Raw genomic sequence first — 27,745 nt, forward strand, 5'->3', positions numbered from 1 at the left:
TACTGGAACTGACATGTGATTACATTTTCACGCAATTTGGGTACATAGATCCAGAGAAATCAGTACCCAGAACAACCACCTCTGGCCGTAATAACGGCCTTCATACGGCTGTGCATTTGAGTCAAACAGAGCTTGGATGGCGTGTATAGGTACAGCTGCCCGTGCAGCTTCAACACGATACCACAGTTCATCAAGAGTAGTGACTGGCGTATTGTGACGAGTCACATGGTCGGCCACTATTGACCAGACGTTTTCAATTGGTGAGAGATCTGGAGAATGTGCTAGCCAGGGCAGCAGTCGAACGTTGTCTGTATCCAGAAGGGCCCGTACAGGACATGCAACATGCGGTCGTGCATTATCCTGCTGAAATGTAGAGTTCCGCAGGGATCGAATGAAGGGTAGAGCCACAGCCACGGGTCGTAACACATCTGAAATGTAACGTCCACTGTTCAAAGTGCCGTGAATGTGAACAAGAGGTAACCGAGACGTGTAACCAATGGCACCCCATACCATCACGCCGGGTGATACACCAGTATGGCGATGACGAATACACGCTTCCAATGTGTGTTCACCGCCATGTCGCCAAACACGGATGCGACCATCATGGTGCTGTAAACAGAACCTGGATTCGTCCAAAAAAATGACGATTTGCGATTCGTGCATCCAGGTTCGTCGTTGAGTACACCATCACAGGCGCTCCTGTCTGTGATGCAGCGTCAAGTGTAACCGCAGCCATGGTCCATGATCTGATAGTCCATGATGCTGTAAACGTCGTCGAACTGTTCGTGCAGATGGTTGTTGTCTTGCAAACGTCCCTATCTGTTGACTCAGGGATCGAGATGTGGCTGAACGATCCATTACAGCCATGCGGATTAGATGCCTGTCATCTCCACTGCCAGTGATACGAGGCCGCTGAGATCCAGCACGGCGTTCCGTATTAGCCACCTGAACCCATCGATTCCATATTCTGCTAACAGTCATTGAATCTCGACCAACGCGAGCAGCAATGTCGCTGTACGATAAACCGCAATCGCGATAGGCTGAAATCCGACCTTTACCATTGTCGGAAACGAGATCGTACGCATTTCTCCTCCTTACACGACGCATCACAATAACGTTTAACCAGGCAACGTCGGTCAACTGCTATTTGTGTTTGAGAAATCGGGTGGAAACTTTCCTCATGTCTGCACATTGTAGGTGTCGCCACCGGCGCCAACCTTGTGTGAATGGTGTGAAAAACTAATCATTTGCATATCACATCATCTTCTTCCTGTCGTTTAAATTTCGCGTCTGTAGCACGTCATCTTCGTGGTGTAGCAATTTTAATGGTCAGTAGTGTATCAGTAAAGAAAATATTTCCTTAAGACAAAGAGCTCAAATAAACATATAAAGTTCAGAATATAATTACATTCAAGTTTCCTCACAAACATTAGCTCCGTCAGAGCTGGCGACCAATCTTCATAGTTTTATTTCGATTATCAAGGGTTTGGTGTTTGTCACAGTAAGTGCCATCGTTCTCGTCGCATATTCTGCTGCTGCGGAAGCCGAGTGCAGCAACTGAAATAGCGCAAAAGGTAGACAGTGACTTAATTCGTTCGATAACTGTAGCATTATCCTGTCGCCAGTCGATCCATTCAATCAACATTATATTTTGGTGAAAAATAACGATGATATCAAGTACCTTACCAAATTAGGAAAATGCGTTCGGAACACCAGTCAAAAATCAATAAATATTCTGTAGCGAAAAAATAGTCATTGATTTAGTCATTAAGGGCACAGAAGTGTATAGGCTCAACTGGGCGAATAAAGGTGGAGGCGCCAGGGCAGTGTCACGCACTAGTCAGGGCTGGCGGATAATTTTCTGCTCGATCGCGTGGCCAGCCTGAGCGGCGAAAAAGAGACGTGCCAACGAAGTTTGGCAGCTCGGGGCCAGAGAGTCTCTTGTCTTCCTCCAAAGCAGTGACAATTTCTTCACTTAGTACATTCTATTAATAAATATGACAGTAAGCGCAATGCGCATAAGTTAACGTCTTTTCGTATTTGGAAACTCTACTAAAAAGAGAGAGAATCGATTGCTCATCCGTGAACGTAAAATACTAACCTTTCAGGACGAGTTCATGTTGAGATTACTAGGCATAGGAAGGGTTAAAGATGCCACCAACGGCTGCAAGTTCACTGGACTACTGGCTCTAGCGCAACCTTATAACTTCAAGGCCGAAGCTAGATATTACAATGACAAAGTAGTCCCACAATCTGGGAATGTTCCTAGGGGAGCAGATGAAAGAATCCTACATTGATGTTCTAGGCATGGTCTTACGTGAGGTGGTTTGCCTTTCTCCAACTATTATGAAATTCCGGATGTGTATCTGTGTTGTGTGGATTACTGTATAGTGTTTAGGCGTTTTTGGATGAAGGGAAGGAAAAGGATGGAACCCAGTGCCAGTTCATCACCTACTCTTCTTAAATAGCAACAAGGAAGCCATCGGGCCTAGTCCCCATCCGACAGATGGATCACTGTCTACTGTGTCACATAGCCTCACTTCGTGAAACACTACAGGAAGCTTTGTAATTTAATTCAGGGTATTGGGCAAACACTGGTGATCGGGAACTTTATTTCGGCACTCTCATTCCCTTCCTGGCCAAATACTGACAGTGAAAAGTCTCCACCAATAGGATTCGAACCAGCGACTACTGAGCCGAGTGCCACCATACAACCATGAGTTAGCGTTCGCTGTTGTGATAAAGCCATTGTTTCGAATAAAGGTTCCCAATTCACCTGATACACAAAACTGAAAAAGCTACACTGTTTTTATAGAATGTACGATGGTGCACTGAAACGTAATAGCTCCAACTTTTTATGTGAAAACAGTTAAAGCTTTTTAAATAAAATAAACATTATTGGTAGTTATAAATTATTATATAAGTATAAGTTATATAAGTAAGTTATATAAGTATAAGTTATTATAAATAGTTAGCAGATAACTTTTATAACTTCATGTCTAGATATTTATTTCTCAACATAGTCAACCCACTGCGACGAACACACTTCTCCCGACAATACATCAGTTTGCTGACACAATCACCATAGAATATTATATTTGGCCGTTTTATGAAGCCACAACCTCACCTCTGCTTGCACCGCTGCTTCACTATCAAAGTGAAGTCCTTGAAGGAGTTCTTAAAGTTTTGGAAACGCTCCAAACTCTACCACACATGTTGAGGTTAGCATCACCGTTACGTTGATTATGAGCGCAAACAACCCAACATCGGACATTACTGATATCGATACAATCATCACCGAACGCAGTTCTCATTCTTTTATGGATTAAGTTGGACTTCCGTTTTTTGGGATTAGAAACTGGATTACAGCACACTGTTTCTCACGCACCGACGTAGTTACATTAAACACCACCATCTTAAACGCTACAATTCGGACCTCTCTAGCGGCAGAGTGTTGAAATTAGCGTCAGCGAAGAGGGAAGGTCGACTGAGTAATATACAAGACATGTAAGACATCAACCGCTACTGAGAACAGAATGAAAACTTCGGAGGCATTAATTTTCATCACACCCTCTTTATATCAGTTAATGGAGGTACAAAGCCGCGGATACATCGGGTAACTACATCTTAGAGTAAATGACGTACGCTCACCATAGTCTTCTGTGACAGGGAGGTGTAGTTCCAACCAAAGATATTGCTCATCGATTTCGACCCAAGTAAAACGGTCAGTTTCTCAAGAACTATTTGATGGTGGACATACTTTTAACATTTTTCCCTACTTTGCACCAGTAATATATCCTGTATGTTCGTGGATAACGTTTTCAAATACCATATATTAGTTTGACAATTTGTCAAATAGTAATAGAGACCTACTCATAATTTTTGTAGTGATACCTTTATCGAATGAGTGTATGTTCAGTGATTCCAATCAATAAAATTACGCAGAGTCTTTCGAAAGTGAGTTACACATATCGTCCCACACTATGACCATTGTGCAACAATAACTGCGCATTGAAAGGAGAGAGTAAATATCCGGAAGTCCAGATTTTCTGCTGACACTTCAGGTGCTTTACGGATGACAGGTGCATCAAAGTGTGCCACTGAAATGTAGCAACTGCAAACACATTTCAGACTTCAAGATCACAGGGCAGTCAACTGTTGCGAGCAAAAAGTCTTAATGGTACGCAGATTCACCGTGAAGTTCTGAAGGTAAACGGAGCAAATGCATTGTCACGTTCAGCAGTAGTGAAATCCCGACAAAAATTTGACCGAGTCCGCGCAGATGCGGATGGTGCTGATCGGGCAGACCAGATCTTGCACCATGAGATTTCCAACTTTTCCGCAAACGGAAAGAATATCAGGTGGACAAATTGATTTTCCAACGACGGACCGAGCGAGGTGGCGCAGTGGTTAGCACACTGCACTCGCATTCGGGAGGACGGTGGTTCAAACGCGATCCGGCTATCCTGATTTAGGTTTTCCGTGTTTGCCCTAAATCGTTTCTGGTGAATGCCGGGATGGTTCCTTTTGAAGGGCACGGCCGACTTCCTTCCCCATCCTTTCATGATTAGATGGTACAGATGACGTCGCTGTTTTGTCCCCTTCCCCAACTCCACCAACCAATCAATCCAACGACGAGAACATTCACACAGTGGTTCTCAAACGGCTCCATGACCAACGAAAGGATTTCTACATTCGAGGAACTAAACGATTTAGAGTACGTTCCGACCGTCGTTTACGAAGACCTGCTGATTATGTTGTAAAATAGTGTTATATGCCAGTCACTTTGAAGTGTTTTGCAGCATTTGATATAAGTTACCTGCCTTACCATAGTAGCGAGGAACTTACTCCCGCAAGTCACCTAATATCTCATTAGTTGTCCCTACTTAAGAAACGTCGTTAATTAACTCCAAAGTTGCTATTAATTCTAAAATATTATGAATTTTGAAGAACAGATAAGTGGGTTGAGGTTATTTCCCGAAAATATCGACGGAAATATTTCAGATATTGCAGCTACTAACAGTCCTGTTCATATAGAGTGTGTCAGGATGCAGACAGGGATCAGTGATGATGACTTCCCTATAGTGACAACGATTACTAAAGTTAATAAATCGATGAAGGAAGCTAAAAGTAGTTTTTGTGGTGAAAGGACCACAGAATCTGTTGTTATCATACTACTTAGATAATGAATAGACATAGAGGAACTGTGGGAAGAGTTTAAACTGATTGTAAATCGCACTCCGGAGGCATATGTCCTGAATAAGTGGATTAAGGACAAAAAGAACCTAGCGTAGCTTAATAACGAAATCCGGAAAACGCTGACGACGAAACTGTGATTGTTGCAAGCTCAGAAAAAGAAAGAAACAACAACTCGCGGAAATGTAGACAGACAAGAGTTAGTGAAAATTTGAAAACCTATCAAGAGCACGATGGGCGAAGCAAACACCTTCTCCCATGATACGTTCATGAAAGGTCCTGCCTTGAACCAAAGGAAATACTGCTCCTACGTAAAATCACCAATCGGGTCGAACGCCTGTATTCAGTCACTAGTCGACCTGCATGATGCGAAATAGAGGACAACAAAAAGAGAGCTGAAAATTTAAACATCACTTTTATAGAAAATCATTCAAGCAGAGGAATCGTACAGACGTACAGTCGTTTGTAGGCCGCACAGACTCACGCATGGCGGACATGAAAATGGGCTTCCTGGCAATGAGAAGTAGCTGGAAGAGTTGGAAGTAAACGGATCACCAAGTCCGGATGGAGTCCCAATCCAGCTTTACAGAGAGTATTTCACGGCATTGATCTCTAACTTAAATTTGTCGTGAATCTCTCGCCCACGCGACTACAAAACAGTGCAGGTGAAGGGTAAAAGGTAAAAGAACGGAATCGTAAAATTACAGAACGATATCCTAATATTATTGGTTGAAAGGTGGCTACACTGAGCCACAGCGCCAGAAATCGCGCCAGAGAGTATTGTTCCGCCGCCTCCACTGGCAGTGATTATTGAGACGTAGCGGCAAGCAGTTCTTACCGAGAAGTTGTGGTGGACACTGCTTGTAGCTGAAGTCAGAGTGAGATGCGGTAGTGGAGAGTGTTGTTCCATGTTTATGCAGTTATTTGATGGGAGAGATAGCAGATGTTGTTCCAATGGAGATATTGTAATGATCTGAGTGCTTTTCGTCAATATAAATTAAGGTAAATAACTACTGTTCTTTATTTTCTTATTATTTGTGTCTCCTGAATAATGCTTCATTACAGGTTCAGTCAACAAAGCATCTGGCTTGTGTTCTTGTATTAGAGTGTAATTTTGGTTTTCTTGCACAATTATAGTATTTGTAATTTTCTTTTATCACGTCAGTATAATTGGTATTTAAAAATTCTTGTATTGTTGAAGAAGAACCGTGCCAGATGTGCGTTGAGTCATACTACCACATACAGAACAGCTACACTTGTGCTTTGTTGGTTTCGTAGGTTTTATAGTTGCTGGGGACTTAATTAATTGATTGTGCTAACAGAAATTTTCTTACATTCTTTGTTGTCATTCTAAGCAGTCAGATTGCGTACTAAAACTAGTCAGGGCCAGCCGTTTACGAAACAGCGTAATCGGACATACAGCGACAGAAAATTAAAAAGTATTTGCATTGCATTCTGATATATCTTTATTTTAATTAAGCACCCATGCATGGTTTGCCACTGAACATCACTATATAGTACAGGAATACCGAGATGGTGGATTTAATGCTTCACATTTTCTACATCTCTTCTCCAACTTGAGTATAACGCACATAATGCTCATGCAGTCAGGTGAAAATGCCAGAAATTCCATTTTTGAGATGATTTTCAACTCGTGCGTTCCATTCACCTCTTCTTCGATCTTGACGAATCATCAGGGACCCACTAAGTATTTTATCCGTTTGTTCGAACTGATAACGGCAAATCTCGTCACCATTGATGATGTTTTCCGGATACGAATTGTCAGCATTTTTCGTTTGAAAAGTCACAGCAGGCGTCCATGCGTCATTGCTTTTGTTCGGGTCCAGGTGTTCGGAAGAAACTTGGCGCAAGTTTCACTTAAGCGGCAGAAACTGGATTTTGAGATGTTCAGCTTGTCGCTCCACTGTGATTAAAAAGACAACAATGGCAGTATACGGCGACAACACGTAAATCACCTAAGATGATGATGATGATGATGATGATGATGATGATGATGATACTAGGTTTGTAGGGTACTCAACTACACGATTGTCAACACTCCTACAAGTTCCCAATATTTGCATTGTCCAGTCGCGCAATTTCCCCGAACGGTAATGAAATGGTGAGGACAACACAAACACCCAGGCGGCGAAAATACGTGACCCGTCCGCGAATGGAACCTGGGACCCTGTGATCCAGAGGACACACTAGACCATGAGCTGAGGACTGAATCACCTAAGACGACCTGGTCCCAAACCATTGGCCAAATGAATTTTTGTTGTTTACAGTCGTTAATTCGAGATACTCACCTAGCCCTTTCCTTACATGATATTTCTTCGAACCATGGATGAATGGCAACAGACGGATTCCATATTCCAAAATTTCCACAAAGTGTTTGACACAGTGCCTCGCCACAGACTGTTGACGAAGGTCCGATCTTACGGAATAAGTTCTCAGGTATAGAGTGGCTCGAAGACTTCGTAAATGATAGAACATAGTATGTTGTCCTCGACGGCGAGTGTTGATCAGAAATTAGGATATCGTCAAGAGAGCGCCATGGAAATGTGATATGACCGCTCCTGATCTCTACATACACTCCTGGAAATTGAAATAAGAACACCGTGAATTCATTGTCCCAGGAAGGGGAAACTTTATTGACACATTCCTGGGGTCAGATACATCACATGATCACACTGACAGAACCACAGGCACATAGACACAGGCAACAGAGCATGCACAATGTCGGCACTAGTACAGTGTATATCCACCTTTCGCAGCAATGCAGGCTGCTATTCTCCCATGGAGACGATCGTAGAGATGCTGGATGTAGTCCTGTGGAACGGCTTGCCATGCCATTTCCACCTGGCGCCTCAGTTGGACCAGCGTTCGTGCTGGACGTGCAGACCGCGTGAGACGACGCTTCATCCAGTCCCAAACATGCTCAATGGGGGACAGATCCGGAGATCTTGCTGGCCAGGGTAGTTGACTTACACCTTCTAGAGCACGTTGGGTGGCACGGGATACATGCGGACGTGCATTGTCCTGTTGGAACAGCAAGTTCCCCTGCCGGTCTAGGAATGGTAGAACGATGGGTTCGATGACGGTTTGGATGTACCGTGCACTATTCAGTGTCCCCTCGACGATCACCAGTGGTGTACGGCCAGCGTAGGAGATCGCTCCCCACACCATAATGCCGGGTGTTGGCCCTGTGTGCCTCGGTCGTATGCAGTCCTGATTGTGGCGCTCACCTGCACGGCGCCAAACACGCATACGACCATCATTGGCACCAAGGCAGAAACGACTCTCATCGCTGAAGATGACACGTCTCCATTCGTCCCTCCATTCACGCCTGTCGCGACACCACTGGAGACTGGAGGCGGGCTGCACGATGTTGGGGCGTGAGCGGAAGACGGCCTAACGGTGTGCGGGACCGTAGCCCAGCTTCATGGAGACGGTTGCGAATGGTCCTCGCCGATACCCCAGGAGCAACAGTGTCCCTAATTTGCTGGGATGTGGAGGTACGGTCCCCTACGGCACTGCGTAGGATCCTACGGTCTTGGCGTGCATCCGTGCGTCACTGCGGTCCGGTCCCAGGTCGACGGGAACGTGCACCTTCCGCCGACCACTGGCGACAACATCGATTTACTGTGGAGACCTCACGCCCCACGTGTTGAGCAATTCGGCGGTACGTCCACCCGGCCTCCCGCATGCCCACTATACGCCCTCGCTCAAAGTCCGTCAACTGCACATACGGTTCACGTCCACGCTGTCGCGGCATGCTACCAGTGTTAAAGACTGCGATGGAGCTCCGTATGCCACGGCAAACTGGCTGACACTGACGGCGGCGGTGCACAAATGTTGCGCAGCTAGCGCCATTCGACGGCCAACACCGCGGTTCCTGGTGTGTCCGCTGTGCCGTGCGTGTGATCATTGCTTGTACAGCCCTCTCGCAGTGTCCGGAGCAAGTATGGCGGGTCTGACACACCGGTGTCAATGTGTTCTTTTTTCCATTTCCAGGAGTGTAATTAAATGATCTGAGACACAGAGTAGACAGCCAGTCTGCGGCTGTTGGCTGATGATGCCTTGGTGTACACGAAAGTGTTGCCGTTAAGTGACTCTGAGATGATTAAACATGACTTACACACCATTTCTATTTGATGTGACGAATGCCAGCTTGATCTGTATGAACACAAATGTATGTCAATACAGATGAATAGGAAAAACAGTCATACAACGTTCGAATACAGTATTAGTGGTGTGCTACTTGAAACAGGCATGTCGCTTAAATATCTACGCATAACTTTGTAAAATAATCGCAAATGGAACGAGCACGTGAGGTTGTTAGAAAGGTCTACTCCTCTTTAGGGGAGCGTTATAGAATTGAACAGCTCATTTGTAAAGGATTTTGAGTGTAGGGCACCACAGTGAAATATTGTTGAATGCTATTCTACTGTTTTTGATTAGTCGGCCGTTGGTGGCCTAGCGGTTCTAGGCGCTTCAGTCTGGAACCGCGCGACAGCTGCGGTCGCAGGTTCGAATCCTGCCTCGGGCATGGATATGTGTGATGTCCTTAGGTTAGTTAGGTTTAAGTAGTTTTAATTTCTAGGGGACTGGTGACCTGAGATGTTAAGTCCCATAGTGCTCAGAGCCATTTGAACCATTTTTTTTGTTTTCGATTACCATCTGGTCGGAATAAAGAAAGCTATAGAACTATTTCAGAAAGGCGTTGTTAGATTTGTAACCGCAATGTTCGATGAATAAGCGGGTTTTACGGGAATGCTACGTGAAAACTGTGCATCACTGGATGGAAAGTGACGATATCTTTGTGAAACGCAGATTGAGAGGATTCAGAAAACCAACATTTTTGGCTGATTGCTAAACGATTCTACTGTCGCAAACGAAAATTTCGCGTGGCAACTACGAATGCAAGATATGAGAAATTAGGGCTTGGGCGGAGACATCAGTAGTTTTTCGCCGTTGCACTTGCGAGTGGAACAGGAAAGAGAATGACTATTACAGGTATAAGGTATATTCTGCCATATTGACTTGCAGTGTGGTCCATAGATAGCGACCGGGCGAAATATCTCACGAAAAAAGCATCAAGCGAAAAAACTACAAAGAACGAAACTTGTCTAGCTTGAAGGGGGAAACCAAATGGCGCTATGATTGACCCGCTAGATGGCGCTGCCATAGGTCAAACGGATATCAACTGAGTTTTTTTTTTTTAAATTGGAACCCTCATTTTTTATTACATATTAGTGTAGCACCTAAAGAAATATGATTGTTTTAGTTGTACCACTTTTTTCGCTTTGTGACAGATGGCGCTGTAATACTCACAAACATATGGCTCAAAATTTTAGACGAACAGTTGGTAAATTAAAATACAGAACGTAGGTACCTTTTAACATTTCATTTCGGTTGTTCCAATGTGATACATGTGCCTTTGTCATCTTATAATTTCTGAGAACGCATGCGGTCACGGCGTGCACACCTGTAAATACCAGATTAATGCAATAAATGCTCAGAATTATGTCCGTCAATCTCAATGCATTTGGCAATACGTGTAACGACATTCCTCTCAACAGCGAGTAGTTCGCCTTCCGTAATGTTTGCACATGCATTGACAATGCGCTGACGCATGTTGTCAGGCGTTGTCGCTGGATCACGGTAGCAAATATCCTTCACCTTTCCCCACAGAAAGAAATCCGGGGACGTCAGATCCGGTGAACGTGCGAGCCATGGTATGGTGCTTCGACGACCAGTCCACCTGTCATGAAATATGCTATTAAATACCGCTTTAACCGCACGCGACCTCTGGACCTCTGTGCCGGACCTCCATCATGTTGAAAGTACATTGCCATTCCGTCATGCTGTGAAACATGTTCTAGTAACATCGGTAGAACATTACGTAGGAAATCAGCATAAATTGCACCATTTAGATTGCCATCGATAAAACGGGGCCCAATTATCCTTCCTCCCATACTGCCGCACCATACATTAACTCCCCAAGGTCGCCGATGTTCCACTCGTCGCTGCCATCGTGGATTTACCGTTGCCCAATAGTGCATATTATGCCGGTTTACGTTAGCGCTGTTGGTGAATGACGCTTCGTCAGTAAATAGATGGCGTGCAAAAAATCTGCCATCGTCCCGTAATTTCTCTTGTACCCAGTTGCAGAACTGTACACGACGTTCAAAGTCGTCGCCTTGCAATTCCTGGTGCATAGAAATAGGGTAAGGGTGCAATCGATGTTGATGTAGCAGTCTCAACACCGGCGTTTTTGAGATTCCCGATTCTCGCGCAGTTTGTCTGCTACCAATGTGCGGATTAGCAGCGACAGCAGCTAAAACACCTACATGGGCATCATCATTCGTTGCAGGTTGTGGTTGACGTTTCACATACAGCTAACACTTCCTGTTTCCGTAAATAACGTAAATATACGGCGAACGGTCCGGACACTTGAATGATGTCGTCCACGATACCGAGCAGCATACATAGCACACGCCCGTTGGGCATTTTGATCACAATAGCCATACATCAACACGATATCGACCTTTTCCGCAATTGGTAAACGCTCCATTTTAACACGGGTAATGTATCACGAAGCAAATACCGTCCGCACTGGCGGAATGTTACTTGATACCACGTACTTACACGTTTGTGACTATTACAGCGCCATCTATCACAAAGCGAAAAAAGTGGTCCAACTAAAACATTCATATTTCGTTACCTACTACACGAATATGTAATAAAAATGGCGGTTCCTATTTTAAAAAACGTAGTTGATATCCGTTGGACCTATGGCAGCGCCATCTAGCGGGCCAACCATAGCGCCGTCTGGTTTGCCTCTTCAAGCTAGACGAGTTTCGTTCTGTGTAGTTTTGTCGTTTGATGCTTATTTCGTGAGATATTTGGTCCTGTCACTACCAATGGACCACCCTGTAAACAGGAGAACCACACGAGAAATTGATGCTTCAACACAAATACAAATGCTAGCAAAGCATGCAGGTTGCGCTGTTATATCTATATAGCATTATCAAAACGCTAAGAGTGTCACCCACTCATCAGTGTGGCCAATCCTCATAGCAGGACAATGTGATGCGGGAGTCATAACAGCTCGACGATGGAGGAATGGAAGATTGTCGTTTGGTCGGATGAGCTTTGTGTCGTACTGTTTCGAGTGTCTTTCCGAGCTTATGTCCGATGAGTGGAAGACAGTGGGAGTTCGGTGATGATTTGGACAGCCATATTACTCTCAATTTGTCTCATGTTACGATTGTAGAGTCGTATTACTGCCAAAAATAATGTGATCGGTCTGGCTGATCAGGCGCATCCCGTTGTACAATGTTTGTCCCCAATGGTTATGTGTTCCGATTCCTTTCCAGCAGTGTCACCAGATCCTTTGTGGTGGAGTGTATGATGTATGATCACTATCATCTCCATCACTGTTCCAGAATTCGCCACAACTTTGCAGGAAGAGTGGTATAAGAGTCCAATGTAAAAGTGTACAGAGGCTATATTTATTGCTTGCGAGACGACTGGAAGCTGTTTGGAATGCTAACGGGATTCCTACACCGTATTAAGCGTGGTACTGTGTTGTGAGTTCGGCGCCTACATATTTTCTTCCCACCCCTTGTATGTAGATTGAAATAAGTGTATTCTAAAACCGTGCCATAATTTTGCCACACATAACGACAGATTGGATAACTGTATGTTCTATGCTGTGCGTGCACCACATACTTGGCGCAAAGTTATCGGCAGAGTCTGTCCTCTGCATGTCTGCTGTCGGCTAGGGAGTAGGCGCACGAACAGTGGTGGATGGGAATTCAGGGGCGTGCTTTACAAGCAATGGAAAGTCAGTTGCCGGCGGCTGCATATCCTGTGGGATGTTATTGGTGCCATCATGCCAGCTGTAGTTTGTCAGCCACTCGACCGCTGCAGGAAATGAGCCTGCTCGGGGAACCGTTGTGTGCCTACATTGTAGACTTTATGGCGAGCCATTTTATGTATCGGTCAGTAAGTTTTTTCATGTATCGGTCAGTAACTTTTTTCTTAACTAATGGTTGTACCATTGTACCCTGGTTATCTTCGGATCTGGCTGGTATTTGTAGTCATTCCTCCACTATACTATTCTGAGTGAACGAGCTCGTTTACATGTTTCTACCAAGCTGTGAAAAGCCAATCTTCGGGCGAACGTGGGTTGAATTTGGATTTTGAGTCCTGCTTAACGTGTTACTTGTTAGTGTTGTTTTGTTGATTGCTTATGCAAGCAAGCGTTTTCTCTAAGTCGCTTGTATGGCGTATTACCTACCCAGTGCTTGCAGATTGTTTTATGTACTGACATTTTGTATTTTATTAGATTATTGTTTAATTGTGCTTGTGTGTGTGTGTTTTACAGCACAGTCATAATTTAAAACCTTTTTTATTGAAATCAAGAGCAAACACCCTGGGGCCTTACCCTATGCTTTAGATGGTATTGTGGCATTCTTCAGATCAATTTTGGTAATGTAAATTCCGCTTTCATCTGTAGCAATGGTATCTACTTCTGTGTGACAGATGGCCAGCTGATTCTAGCAATTCTCCATCACTTGTTATTGGATATTTGACGGAATAGTCGACTGTTGTTTGGAAATTATATTGTGATTCGTGTTTTCGCCGTTTCTCCTCACCAGTCTTAGTTACTTGGCATTGTCACAGGCAATTAATAGTTTTTGCTGCAATTGCTTAGTACTTTAAATTACTTTGATAATAAAGGAAGGCGAGTTTATTTTGGGAAGGCCTCGATCGGCGATTTTTGGATTTTTTTTAATTATCACTTTACAGCCATGCATTTAAAGGATTGTATTTATTGAGTTGGAGAGCCTTGGGTCATCAGATCTCAGAGTTTTAAGTTTGTATTCTACTAATTGCAAAGTGATCAGTCGTTTTTTATAGTAACTTGCTGTTTAAGTATACAAAATTTAGCCAACCCGTACCTTGCTACACGGCATCCAGCTCCCTACTGCTTCATGCACTGTAAATGATAATGTCAAGGTATTTTCTTGGTGCTCTGAGAGAAACAGGCTCCTCGTTTATGATCAAAGTATCTTCCAGCACAGGTCCTAGTGCCTAACGTCTTTCCTAGCAGCAAATTGTACCACAGTGGGAGACCGACATCTCGTCTTTGCTCTTGGGTTCAAAATAATTCACCCAGGCATGTCATGAAGTTCCTTTTGGTACGTTTATGTTTATTTCTTCTAACCTAACGTAATACTTGCTAGCTGCTTGGTCTGCATCTTACCTGTTCTCAATAAAAACAGCACACTTTTGAAAAAAATCGAACCGAAACAGTATTTATGTATGTTATATTACTCTCTGGACATACACATCCCATTTTGTATTGGACCTTGATGTAGAATAGTCGCTTCACTGCAGATGTTTTCTTCCCACTGTGTATTCCGGTTACTGAGTTACCAGTCAAACGGAAAGGTTTTTACAGACATACAATATCGCCTGGAGTTTGTTCAAGTCACGCCGAAGAAAGGGGTGTAATGCCCGGCCACAAAACTCTTTGATAATCTGAACAGGGAATAAATCGTTTGACAGGCATCAAAAGTATTTTTAAGTCTCCATTGGGTTTCGCTTAACAACTCATATCATACCCGAGAGTAATAAATGAATATAAATAATTAGTCCAGTACAACACTGTAAAGGCACAGCAAGTATCTATGTATATAGACTAACTGAATCTGCAGTCTTTAGCTCCACAAACAAGTTGCACATAACTTCTTATCACGAATTTGAACATGAGAGCAAGTAACTAATGAACTAAAAAATTTTCCCCACGTAAGAAAATGACAGTAAGTAACATGAATTCTCACAAAACGTGTGCTAGGAATTTACGATAAAACTGATTATCCCTCTGTTGCCGCTCTGTTTCTTCTTTAATTACTTGAAGTCTTGTATGTACCATCAACCAGTCTGACAGTCGTAAAGGAATTTCTTCTCAGGCGGTAGTGAAAAATTTTTGGCGAGGAAGTCCACTTTAATCTCTTGTTCTTAGTTCGTAGAAAAATTAGATAACGTAGACGGTTTAGGACATTCCTTCTACATCTATATCTACATAGATGCTCCGCTAGCCACCGTACGGTGCGTGGCGGAGGGTACCCTGTACCACTACTTGTCTTTTCCTTTCCTGTAAAATGTAAACTTTCTCGGCCGAAACCGTCACAGTTAATTATACATTCAGGACTATTCACTTGAAGTGAATCCCTCAGACCACGAAATAATATCCCGAAATATTTTATTAATTGTGATTTTCTTTCCTGTTCCACTCTGTCCGTGTAAGTTTTAATTTCTTGTAGCTCATAATCACGGATCTTACGTGCAATGTATGTTGGCAGCAGTCTGCTTCAAGTGCCAGTTCTCTATGTTTTCTGAACAGCGTTCCTCGAAAAGAACGTCGCCTTCTTTCAGGGATCCCCATTTAAGTTCCCGAAGCATTTCTGTAACGCTTCTGTAACGCTTACGTGTTGTTCTAACCTGCCAGTAACAAATCTAGCAGCCCGCTTCTGAATTGTTCCGATGTCTTCCTTCAATACGTCCTGGTAGGGATCACAAACAATTGAGCAGTATACAAGCGTCGTAGATGCGGTCTGCTTTGCAGATGAACCACACTTTTCTAAAATTGTCCCAAGTAAACCGATATCAACCATTCCCCTTCCCTACCGTAGTCCTCACATGTTCACTCCATTTCATATCACTTCGCCCCGTTACGCACAGATATTTAAACGACGTGACTGTGTCAAGCAGTCCACTACTAATTCTGTATACGAACATATTTTTCTCCTATTTGTCCGGATTAAGTTACATTTTCCCACATTCATTGCTAGCTGTCATTCATCACCACCAACTGGAAATTTTGTCTAAGTCATCTTGTATCTTCCTACAGTCACTCAACTTAGACACATTACCGTACGCCGTCCGCCCCGATAGCTGAGTGGTCAGCGAGATGGATTGTCGTCCTACGGGCCCGGGTTCGATTCCCGGCTGGGTCGGGGATTTTCTCCGCTCAGGGACTGGGTGTTGTGCTGTCTTCGTCATAATTTAATGCCCATCCTCCGCACAGGTCGCCCAATGCGGTGTCGAATAAGAGCTGCACCAACGCGGCCAGACCTGCCACGCAAATGACTTCCCGGCCAATGACGCCCAGCGCTCATTTCCATTACCGTACGCCACAGCATCCTCATAAAACAACCGCTGATTGCTTCCCGCTCTGTCCGCCAAATCATTTATGTAATAGAGAACTACAGGAGGTCTATCACACTTTCTTGGTCTCTCTCGACAATAACCTTGTCTTTGAGGAACAGACGCAGTCGAGGACAACATACTGGGTTCTATAACTAAAGAAACTGATAACTTATTCCATATGATCTTACCTTCTTTAAATACCTGAAATGGGGCACAGTGTCAAACGCTCTGCGGAAGTCTAGAAATATGGAATCTGCCCGTTGCCCTTCATCCATAGCTCGCAATATAACATGTGAGAAAAGGGTAAGCAGAATTTCTCACGAGCCACGCTTTCAAAAACCACGCTGATTCGTACATATAAGCTTCTCGACCACAAGAAAATTTATTATATTCGAACTGAGAATACGTTCAGGAATTCTGCAGAAAACCGAAGTTAGGGATATTGGTCTGTAATTTTACGGGTCCGTTCTCTAAATATTCTTATACACAAGATTCACCTCCCCTTTTTTTCGGTCTCGTGGGGCTTTGTACTGAGCGAGAGATTCGTAATAAATATGAGATAGGTAAGGAGCCAATACCGTAGCGTACTCTTTGTAAAACCGAATTGGGATTCCATCCGAACCTGGTGACTTATGTGTTTTCAACTTTTTCTGTGGTTTTTCTACGCCAAGGATTCTTATTACTATGTTGTCTAACGGGAGTCATTCCGATGCCCAAATGACGGTATGTCTGTGCAATTCATCTGCCTGATGCAGTGAGTTTATTATTCGGAATTGGGTGACTAAACCGACATTCCTGTGTACCTGAACGCAGGGCTGGAGGTATATGCCTAACAGTAGTATACTACTAACCTGCTAGCTGTAATCTTGAAACTACAGACACACACTCACACACACACACACACACACACACACACACACACACACACAAGCGCGCGCACATGCGCGCTCACTTACTTACTACACTCCTGGAAATGGAAAAAAGAACACATTGACACCGGTGTGTCAGACCCACCATACTTGCTCCGGACACTGCGAGAGGGCTGTACAAGCAATGATCACACGCACGGCACAGCGGACACACCAGGAACCGCGGTGTTGGCCGTCGAATGGCGCTAGCTGCGCAGCATTTGTGCACCGCCGCCGTCAGTGTCAGCCAGTTTGCCGTGGCATACGGAGCTCCATCGTAGTCTTTAACACTGGTAGCATGCCGCGACAGCGTGGACGTGAACCGTATGTGCAGTTGACGGACTTTGAGCGAGGGCGTATAGTGGGCATGCGGGAGGCCGGGTGGACGTACCGCCGAATTGCTCAACACGTGGGGCGTGAGGTCTCCACAGTACATCGATGTTGTCGCCAGTGGTCGGCGGAAGGTGCACGTGCCCGTCGACCTGGGACCGGACCGTAGCGACGCACGGATGCACGCCAAGACCGTAGGATCCTACGCAGTGCCGTGCGGGGACCGCTCCGCCACTTCCCAGCAAATTAGGGACACTGTTGCTCCTGGGGTATCGGCGAGGACCATTCGCAACCGTCTCCATGAAGCTGGGCTACGGTCCCGCACACCGTTAGGCCGTCTTCCGCTCACGCCACAACATCGTGCAGCCCGCCTCCAGTGGTGTCGCGACAGGCGTGAATGGAGGGACGAATGGAGACGTGTCGTCTTCAGCGATGAGAGTCGCTTCTGCCTTGGTGCCAATGATGGTCGTATGCGTGTTTGGCGCCGTGCAGGTGAGCGCCACAATCAGGACTGCATACGACCGAGGCACACAGGGCCAACACCCGGCATCATGGTGTGGGGAGCGATCTCCTACTCTGGCCGTACACCACTGGTGATCGTCGAGGGGACACTGAATAGTGCACGGTACATCGAAACCGTCATCGAACCCATCGTTCTACCATTCCTAGACCGGCAAGGGAACTTGCTGTTCCTACAGGACAATGCACGTCCGCATGTATCCCGTGCCACCCAACGTGCTCTAGAAGGTGTAAGTCAACTACCCTGGCCAGCAAGATCTCCGGATCTGTCCCCCATTGAGCATGTTTGGGACTGGATGAAGCGTCGTCTCACGCGGTCTGCACGTCCAGCACGAACGCTGGTCCAACTGAGGCGCCAGGTGGAAATGGCATGGCAAGCCGTTCCACAGGACTACATCCAGCATCTCTACGATCGTCTCCATGGGAGAATAGCAGCCTGCATTGCTGCGAAAGGTGGATATACACTGTACTAGTGCCGACATTGTGCATGCTCTGTTGCCTGTGTCTATGTGCCTGTGGTTCTGTCAGTGTGATCATGTGATGTATCTGACCCCAGGAATGTGTCAATAAAGTTTCCCCTTCCTGGGACAATGAATTCACGGTGTTCTTATTTCAATTTCCAGGAGTGTATTAGCAAGCGACAACGATGCCGTTTTTCTCTCATGTCTTGCGATTATCGAGATCACCCGTACGTATCACCAGAATAGCACACGTGCAATGGCAAAGCATAATAGTTTTTCCTTGAGTATGATGTACTTAAGAAAACATGATATTTTAGAACTATTTGAAGGAATGGACAATGCAGACCATCCTAATAAGTTTGCAACATTTTCTGCATTTATGTTGTTGTGAGACATGAAGCTGTGTTTTGTGACAAATTTTTAAATATTTTGTGTTGTACATATTTATGTAGCGTGTAATAAATTAAAGCAGTTTGAAAGGTAGTGTTAATTTGTGACATGACTAATACTAATAAATTACTGATACTGCAACTGTTCAGTTACGTTTCACTTCATATAAAAAAAGCCAATACTAATTGTTGGTTGGTGGCTGAAAAGTCCTCAAGCGAAGATGCTTCTCTACCGCGGAGCTTAGCAAGAAGGCTTTGCTGAAGAAGGATGGAAATTCTGGGGTGGTTCCCAGGTCCTACTCGGCACAATCTATCGCTGATATGTGGTCATAACGCTGCCTTAGCACCCAAATGTTCATTTGAGATGTACCAAGCATCTTTCCAGTGGTTCTACGGGCTTCAGTCCGGAACCGCGCTGCTGCTACGGTCGCAGGTTCCAATCTTGCCTCTGGCATGGATGTGTGTGATGTGCTTAGGTTAGTAAGGTTTATTCTAAGTCTAGGGGACTAATGACCTCAGATGTTAAGTCCCACAGTGCTTAGAGCGATTTGAACAATTTTTTTTTTCAGCGTCGATATCTACAAGAAATCCCTTTGAGCTATCACGAAACGTGAGATATTTAGCTCCATCTCAACAGTATTTCTGTTCGTCCAATCCTTTGTACTGACACTCCTTCTAGAGACTATGTGTGTTACATTCTCCATTAGTCGAAGACCGTTAAAACCTGGTACCAACTAGTCAGTTGGGAGACGTCTGCTTTGTTCCCATGTATTCTCAAGCTTCGAGACACACTGAGATTCGTCATATTGGCCACAAGCATGGCTGTGGCCTATCTAAAGGGGTCCGATTCTTATCATTCGTGTTCTAGTTGCCATGCTATGTCACATATGATTCACTCCCTGATATTAGTGACCAGCTGAGGGTGTGTTACGAAGACATAAATGTCGATATTGGCTACAGCACGAGAAGTTAGTTCTGTATTTCAGAGTCCGCCCTCTGAGGGCTTGCAATTTTACTGATTTTTCGAGCATCGTGGATGCGAGGTCCAATGCGTTATTTCCCTTGTTTATTAGTAAATGCAACTTGTGCAGATGAGGAATTCTGAGTTCTTTTTCTTCCAGTCCTTCTACTAATGTCAATCAAAGACCCACATACTTAACGTCAGAATTAATGTTTATTCCCTTTGTTATTGTTTTCCAGGAAGTTGAAGTTTTCCATAATTCAAAACATATTATAAAATTAATAACACCTGAATAACTGGAGTGATTTAATCATGTGAAGTTTATAATGAAATGTGACAACTTCAGTTTCAGTAAACATCGCTGGGCCGGCCGCGGTGGTCTAGCGGTTCTGGCGCTGCAGTCCGGAACCGCGGGACTGCTACGGTCGCAGGTTCGAATCCTGCCTCGGGCATGGTTGTGCGTGATGTCCTTAGGTTAGTTAGGTTTAAGTAGTTCTAAGTTGTAGGGGACTTATGACCTAAGATGTTGAGTCCCATAGTGCTCAGAGCCATTTGAACCATAAACATCGCTGGAAGCTACTTTTCAAATAATGTAAATGTTTAAAGAACTACACAATAATTTAGTAAAAGAAGATATGCAAATGTGCCAGTAATGTAATTCCACCACTATTACACATAGTACAGTGGTGTGCAAAATTTAAGGACGAAATTTACTTTCATATTATGTGTGACTCCCAGGTAAAATAGCTCACTGAAAGTTGAAACATAAATAGAAAGAACTGTTGCAATATGCTACAGAAAGTAACTGACAGGAAAACGCAATAGACGAACAGAAATGGCAGTTTTATTCAAAGACAATAATCACGCTGAAGTCACAGCCATTTTCACTCCTGGAAATGGAAAAAAGAACACATTGACACCGGTGTGTCAGACCCACCATACTTGCTCCGGACACTGCGAGAGGGCTGTACAAGCAATGATCACACGCACGGCACAGCGGACACAGCAGGAACCGCGGTGTTGGCCGTTGAATGGCGCTAGCTGCGCAGCATTTGTGCACCGCCGCCGTCAGTGTCAGCCAGTTTGCCGTGGCATACGGAGCTCCATCGTAGTCTTTAACACTGGTAGCATGCCGCGACAGCGTGGACGTGAACCGTATGTGAAGTTGACGGACTTTGAGCGAGGGCGTATAGTGGGCATGCGGGAGGCCGGGTGGACGTACCGCCGAATTGCTCAACACGTGGGGCGTGAGGTCTCCACAGTACATCGATGTTGTCGCCAGTGGTCGGCGGAAGGTGCACGTGCCCGTCGACCTGGGACCGGACCGTAGCGACGCACGGATGCACGCCAAGACCGTAGGATCCTACGCAGTGCCGTGCGGGGACCGCTCCGCCACTTCCCAGCAAATTAGGGACACTGTTGCTCCTGGGGTATCGGCGAGGACCATTCGCAACCGTCTCCATGAAGCTGGGCTACGGTCCCGCACACCGTTAGGCCGTCTTCCGCTCACGCCACAACATCGTGCAGCCCGCCTCCAGTGGTGTCGCGACAGGCGTGAATGGAGGGACGAATGGAGACGTGTCGTCTTCAGCGATGAGAGTCGCTTCTGCCTTGGTGCCAATGATGGTCGTATGCGTGTTTGGCGCCGTGCAGGTGAGCGCCACAATCAGGACTGCATACGACCGTGGCACACAGGGCCAACACCCGGCATCATGGTGTGGGGAGCGATCTCCTACACTGGCCGTACACCACTGGTGATCGTCGAGGGGACACTGAATAGTGCACGGTACATCGAAACCGTCATCGAACCCATCGTTCTACCATTCCTAGACCGGCAAGGGAACTTGCTGTTCCAACAGGACAATGCACGTCCGCATGTATCCCGTGCCACCCAACGTGCTCTAGAAGGTGTAAGTCAACTACCCTGGCCAGCAAGATCTCCGGATCTGTCCCCCATTGAGCATGTTTGGGACTGGATGAAGCGTCGTCTCACGCGGTCTGCACGTCCAGCACGAACGCTGGTCCAACTGAGGCGCCAGGTGGAAATGGCATGGCAAACCGTTCCACAGGACTACATCCAGCATCTCTACGATCGTCTCCATGGGAGAATAGCAGCCTGCATTGCTGCGAAAGGTGGATATACACTGTACTAGTGCCGACATTGTGCATGCTCTGTTGCCTGTGTCTATGTGCCTGTGGTTCTGTCAGTGTGATCATGTGATGTATCTGACCCCAGGAATGTGTCAATAAAGTTTCCCCTTCCTGGGACAATGAATTCACGGTGTTCTTATTTCAATTTCCAGGAGTGTATGATGATCTTCTGGATATTTCTGAACGTTTTTAATAGGATGTGTGATCACCACAGACGGCACTGCATGCTCCGCAAGATGCTCCTATGCTGGCCGCAATGTTGCTATGGAGTTCTTGTGGTAGGGTGTTCCATCCCTCCTCCAGAGCGATTCACAGCTGCTAGATGGGCGGTGGTGATGTCTAAGTCTGAGGAACGGGCAGGCCTGTGCATTCGCCAAATACCCTCACGTTCGAATAGCTCTCCACCTTCGCCGTTCGATGAGTCTGTGCATTGTCATCCGTAACAATGGCGTCACGACCGAATGCTCTCATAAAAAGAAGCACATGGAGTACAGTGTCGCAATAACGTTGACCGCTGAGTGTATCGTGTTCAAAGATCTGTACGTCAGCACATTCTCGCAACATTATGCCTCCCCTCACCTTAAGACCTGCGCCGTCAAAACGATCATGTTCTACAATGTCCTGGGTGCACTATGCTTTCCCCGCTCTAGCCATACGTAGGTTTTGCACACCACTGCTAGAAGGCAGCATGAGTGTCCTGGATTCTTACCTACGTTTTCTATTGGTTGAGTAACCTCAGTTTACTATTTTATACAAATTTATAATTTTCCTTGAAGTTATGTCACATTGAAGAACCATATATCGGTAATACTTGTAAAATTTCTCAATAACTTGTTTATTACTATGTTGTTACTTGAATAAGAGGTCGTAAAATGTCACTAATTTTTCACTGTATGGTAGCTTTCTATTTTTATGTGCATTAAGCTTCAAATTTGAATCATGTTCATTATTTAGGTGTCTACCTTGGATTCGGTAGCGTGAGACGTCAAAAAACATTGAAGGATGAGCAAGAGGTTGCACACGTCGTCTTTTGTTGCCATTTTGTCTTTCATCGTTGGTCATTGATGCTGAATGTCCTTTTGTCGAGTGACTTCTATACCGTAGCTCCTAGCTGGATTTCTAAAATTTTGTGAGTTCTACCTAATTACAGTAAGTTTTCGTTGACTTTCCACTTTACTTAAGTTATTTCACTATTAGGTTGATTAATTTTGCGTGGTAGTACCATCTTTAAATTTATTTATGGTGTTTGAAGCAGATGTGAATGTCATTTATTTGCTGCAGATGTTACTTACGTTCGTGTGTGATAGACTTCTTGCATGATATTAGAGGTGATTATTCAGGATAATGAACATTACGTACCGATGGATAATGTGCAACTGCACTTTCAGTCAGTGAATGTTTGCCGTTGATTTTCATCAATTACTGTGCAGTTAAATTATCTCTTGTTGCACTCATTTCTGTATTCGATGCTGTGCACGCATTACATAACCTATCAAACTATTGTTTACTTTTAATCTGCCAGGAAGTTTAATATTGTTTAGTGTTTTTCTATTTTCATTTCAATCCGTAGTTCATATGTGGCCACGCTGCAGAGTACATTCCATGAATGTGTTGTTAGTAAAGCACATGAAAAACTGCGATTTTTTGGCAGAACACAGAGCAAACGCAAGAGAACTATTAAAGGGTCTGCCTACACTACGCTTGTACGTCCTCTTCTGGAGTACTGCTGTGCGATGTGGGATCCATGTCAATTAGGATCAACGGAAGACATCGAAAAAGTTCAAAGATGGGGAGCTCAATTTAAACTGTTGCGAAATAGGAGAGAAAGCATGACGGATATGATATGTGAATTGTGGTGGTAGTCACTAAAACAAAGGTGTTTTCGTTGCGGCAGGATGTTCTGATGAAATTTCTATCACCAACTTTCCCCTCGAAATGTAAGTATATTTTGTTGCCTCCCACCTACATAGGGAGGACTGATCATCGCAATAAAATAAGAGGAATCAGAGCTCGTACAGAAAGATTTAAGTATACGTTTTTCTGGCGCTGTTCGAAGGTGGAACGTTTTAGAAACGGCTTGAAACCTCTAAAAGGCACTCAGTTGTGAAACGCAGAGTAATCATGTAGCTGTAGATGTGTAGTATGCTTCTATTTGTTAATTTATTGTGACACGTAACGAGTTTTCACAATAACAGAAGTTAGCATGATTGTTTTCATGGCACAACAGGAATTCGTGGAATACTGGGGAAATCCATAAGTGAGAGAAACCATGCCCAGAAACTCACACGCACACATACAAACACACACACACACACACACACACACACATACACACTACTGAACATTAGTAATTTTATACGTCATACATATCAAGTAAGAACGTACCATACCAGTGACACTGAGGGCAGGGACAATAAATGCAGTTCAAGGAAATGATGTGTTTACTTACTATATATGTGTACGATACTTTTGTCAATTTTCGACAGTAATATACTCATTTATTTCCTGCAAGAACCCATAAATATGCGTTCCCAGGCGAGGTAAGCACAGAATCGGCTGTTTCTCATTCGCAATCTCGAAATCACGGGCCGGCAGGGCCGCAGTGGATTAAGAAATGCCGTTCTATGCGCCTCACGTAGCAGCTCATTTATGGGCTTGTATTGAGAAGAGAAAGTATCGACCGCTAATTCAATACCTTGCGTGCAGCGCACGTGACGCTTTTCACAAGGACTGCGCGCCTTATTGGTATTCGGTTCCGCATACCGCGTCTTTCACGGATATTCCCTGCATAAGAGCCTATACGGAACCTCTCAGAAGTTTTCCCTATTCTCCTTTTAGCCGTAACAGACTACCAAAGAACGCATGTTAGTAACACGATCCCATTAATGCAGCTTTTATGGGCTCCCCTTGACGACTTTATTGCATGCGAAATTTTATTTTCTCAGAGATTTTCAAGACAGAAGCTATTTATTACATAAGGATTCTATCTGCCCCATTTCTCACTGTTTTAGGGAACCCAGTGTTTCACGATTGGAAATTTGACATTTTGGGCGTAAGATATTTCCATAGAGATTCCCGACAGTTGCTTTGTTGGCAGAAATGTTTGCACCTAATGGTTACCTGCATAAAAATCTTGTTTTATTCTGATTAATGACGAGGTGTTTACAGATTGATACCATCTACAATATCATTTAGACATCGACTCTAACAATTACTGTACAATATCTGAAAGACGAACTATCGGTAGTAGCCCTCAGTCCATTTACGTTTGTCGGGGGCAGAGTTATCGGAAGACCATCTTTTTCATCATGTTTTAGAACCGGAATGTAGGAATCCGGGTAGTATCTCTCGTCTCCACTTAGCAACTTCTTACACAGAACCAGCTAGTTAATACGTGGAAAGATATGGAGAGTCTGAATAGATATCTCTACAAAGGAGTGCTGGAATGAATTGCCGCCGAGTTTTTTATTCTACTCTCGAGAATGGATGAATGATTATGTGACCTGAACATCACTCGGTCGACTTCGTCGCTTCCCTGACGCAGGAAGCAACCCTTTGTCGCTAGAGGGCTCCGAATTGTAGATGTAACACGGCAGTGTGTACTATAACCATCTCGGTGTACTGCAAGACCTTCAGGAAACTGAAACCAAGAATTTGAAGAGTTCGTCAACACATTGAGCAACCTCTCCTTCAACATAAAAATGCCAGTCCACACGAAATCGCTGTGACATGTGCTACAAGCCGACGCGTTTGTTTCATTGTCATCGATAATCCTCCATAGAGTTCCGATCTAGTCCAATCCGATTTTAATTCGTTCCCAGAACTTAGAGAACACCTTCGAGGACCTCACTTTCACAGCGCTGAAGTGGTGCAAGCAGAGGTGATGCTGTTGCTTCACTACAAAGTCCAACATACCACAGAGACATCAAGACTCTGGTCTCTCGTTCGCATAGATGTGTTCATCGTCATAGAGACAATATAGCGAAATAAATAGCTTGACATGAAAAATAAGGACGTATAATTGTAATAAAGCTTGATTTATTTAGATATCTTTAAGAGTCTTTCATAAAAAAATTCGGTGGGACATATTTTCAGCGTGCTCCCATAGTTCGTAATCAGTCTGCTCATCAGTTAGTATGTAATATCCTCTAATACTGGAACTCCATTTGAATTCTACCCATTTGATTAGCATACTAGTAATTGTCGAAGACGTTTTTCATATGTAAACTCTGTCATAAACGGGCTTACACTCATTCCACCAGACAAATGAAGCCTATAAATCGCTTCACCTACAATTATGTTAGAATCATCTTTCCACTTCATATACTAGTCCATTTTTCCTCTCATCGGTATCAGTACGACATAACTGAACATGCAAGATATGAAACTTACAGTGAAGGATTGCAAAAATTACACTACTGGCCATTAAAATTGCTACACCAGGAAGATGACGTGCTACAGACGCGAAATTTAACCGACAGGAAGAAGATGCTGTGATATGCAAATGATTAGCTTTTCAGAGCATTCACACAAGGTTGGCGCCGGTGGCGACACCTACAACGTGCTGACATGAGGAAAGTTTCCAACCGATTTCTCATACACAAACAACAGTTGACCGGCGTTGCCAGGTGAAACGTTGTTGTGATGCCTGGTGTAAGGAGGAAAAATTCGTACCATCACGTTTCCGACTTTGATAAAGATCGGATTGTAGCCTATCGCGATTGCGGTTTATCGTATCATGACATTGCTGCTCGCGTTGGCCGAGATTCAATGACTGTTAGCAGGATATGGAATCGGTGGGTTCAGGAGGGTAATACGGAACGCCGTGCTGGATCCGAACGGCCTCGTATCACTAGAAGTCGAGATGACAGGCATCTTATCCGCATGGCTGTAACGGATCGTGCAGCTACTTCTCGATCTCAGACTCAACAGATGGGGACTGTCTCAGGACAACTATCTGCACGAACAGTTCTATGACGTTTACAGCAGCATGGGATATCAGCTCGGTCACCATGGCTGCGGTTACCCTTGATGCCGCATCACAGACAGGAGCGCCTGCGTTGGTGTACTCAACGACGAACCTGGGTACACGGATGGCAAAACGTAATTTTTTTCGGATGAACCCAGGATCAGTTTACAGCATCATGATGGTCGCATCCGTGTTTGGCGACATCGCCGAGAACGCATATTGGATGTGTGTATTCGTCATCGCCATACTGCCGTATCACCCGGCGTGATGGTATGGGGTGCCATTGGTTACACGTCTCGGTCACATCTTGTTCGCATTGACGGCACTTTGAACAGTGGATGCTACATATCAGATGTGTTAAGACCCGTGGCTCTACCATTCATTCGATCCCTGCGAAACCCTACATTTCAGCAAGATAAGGCACGACCGCATTTTGAAAGTCCTGTACGGGCCTTTCAGGATACAGAACTGCTGCCCTGGCCAGCACATTCTCCAGATCTCTCACTAATTGAAAACGTCTGGTGAATGGTCGCCGAGCAACTGGCTCGTCACAATATGCCAGTCACTACTCTTTATGAACTGTGTTATCGTGTTGAAGCTGAGTGGGCAGCTGTACCTGTACAAGCCATCCA

The sequence above is a fragment of the Schistocerca cancellata genome, chromosome 5 (genome assembly GCF_023864275.1).
Source record: "Schistocerca cancellata isolate TAMUIC-IGC-003103 chromosome 5, iqSchCanc2.1, whole genome shotgun sequence".
Classification (NCBI taxonomy): Eukaryota; Metazoa; Arthropoda; class Insecta; order Orthoptera; family Acrididae; genus Schistocerca; species Schistocerca cancellata.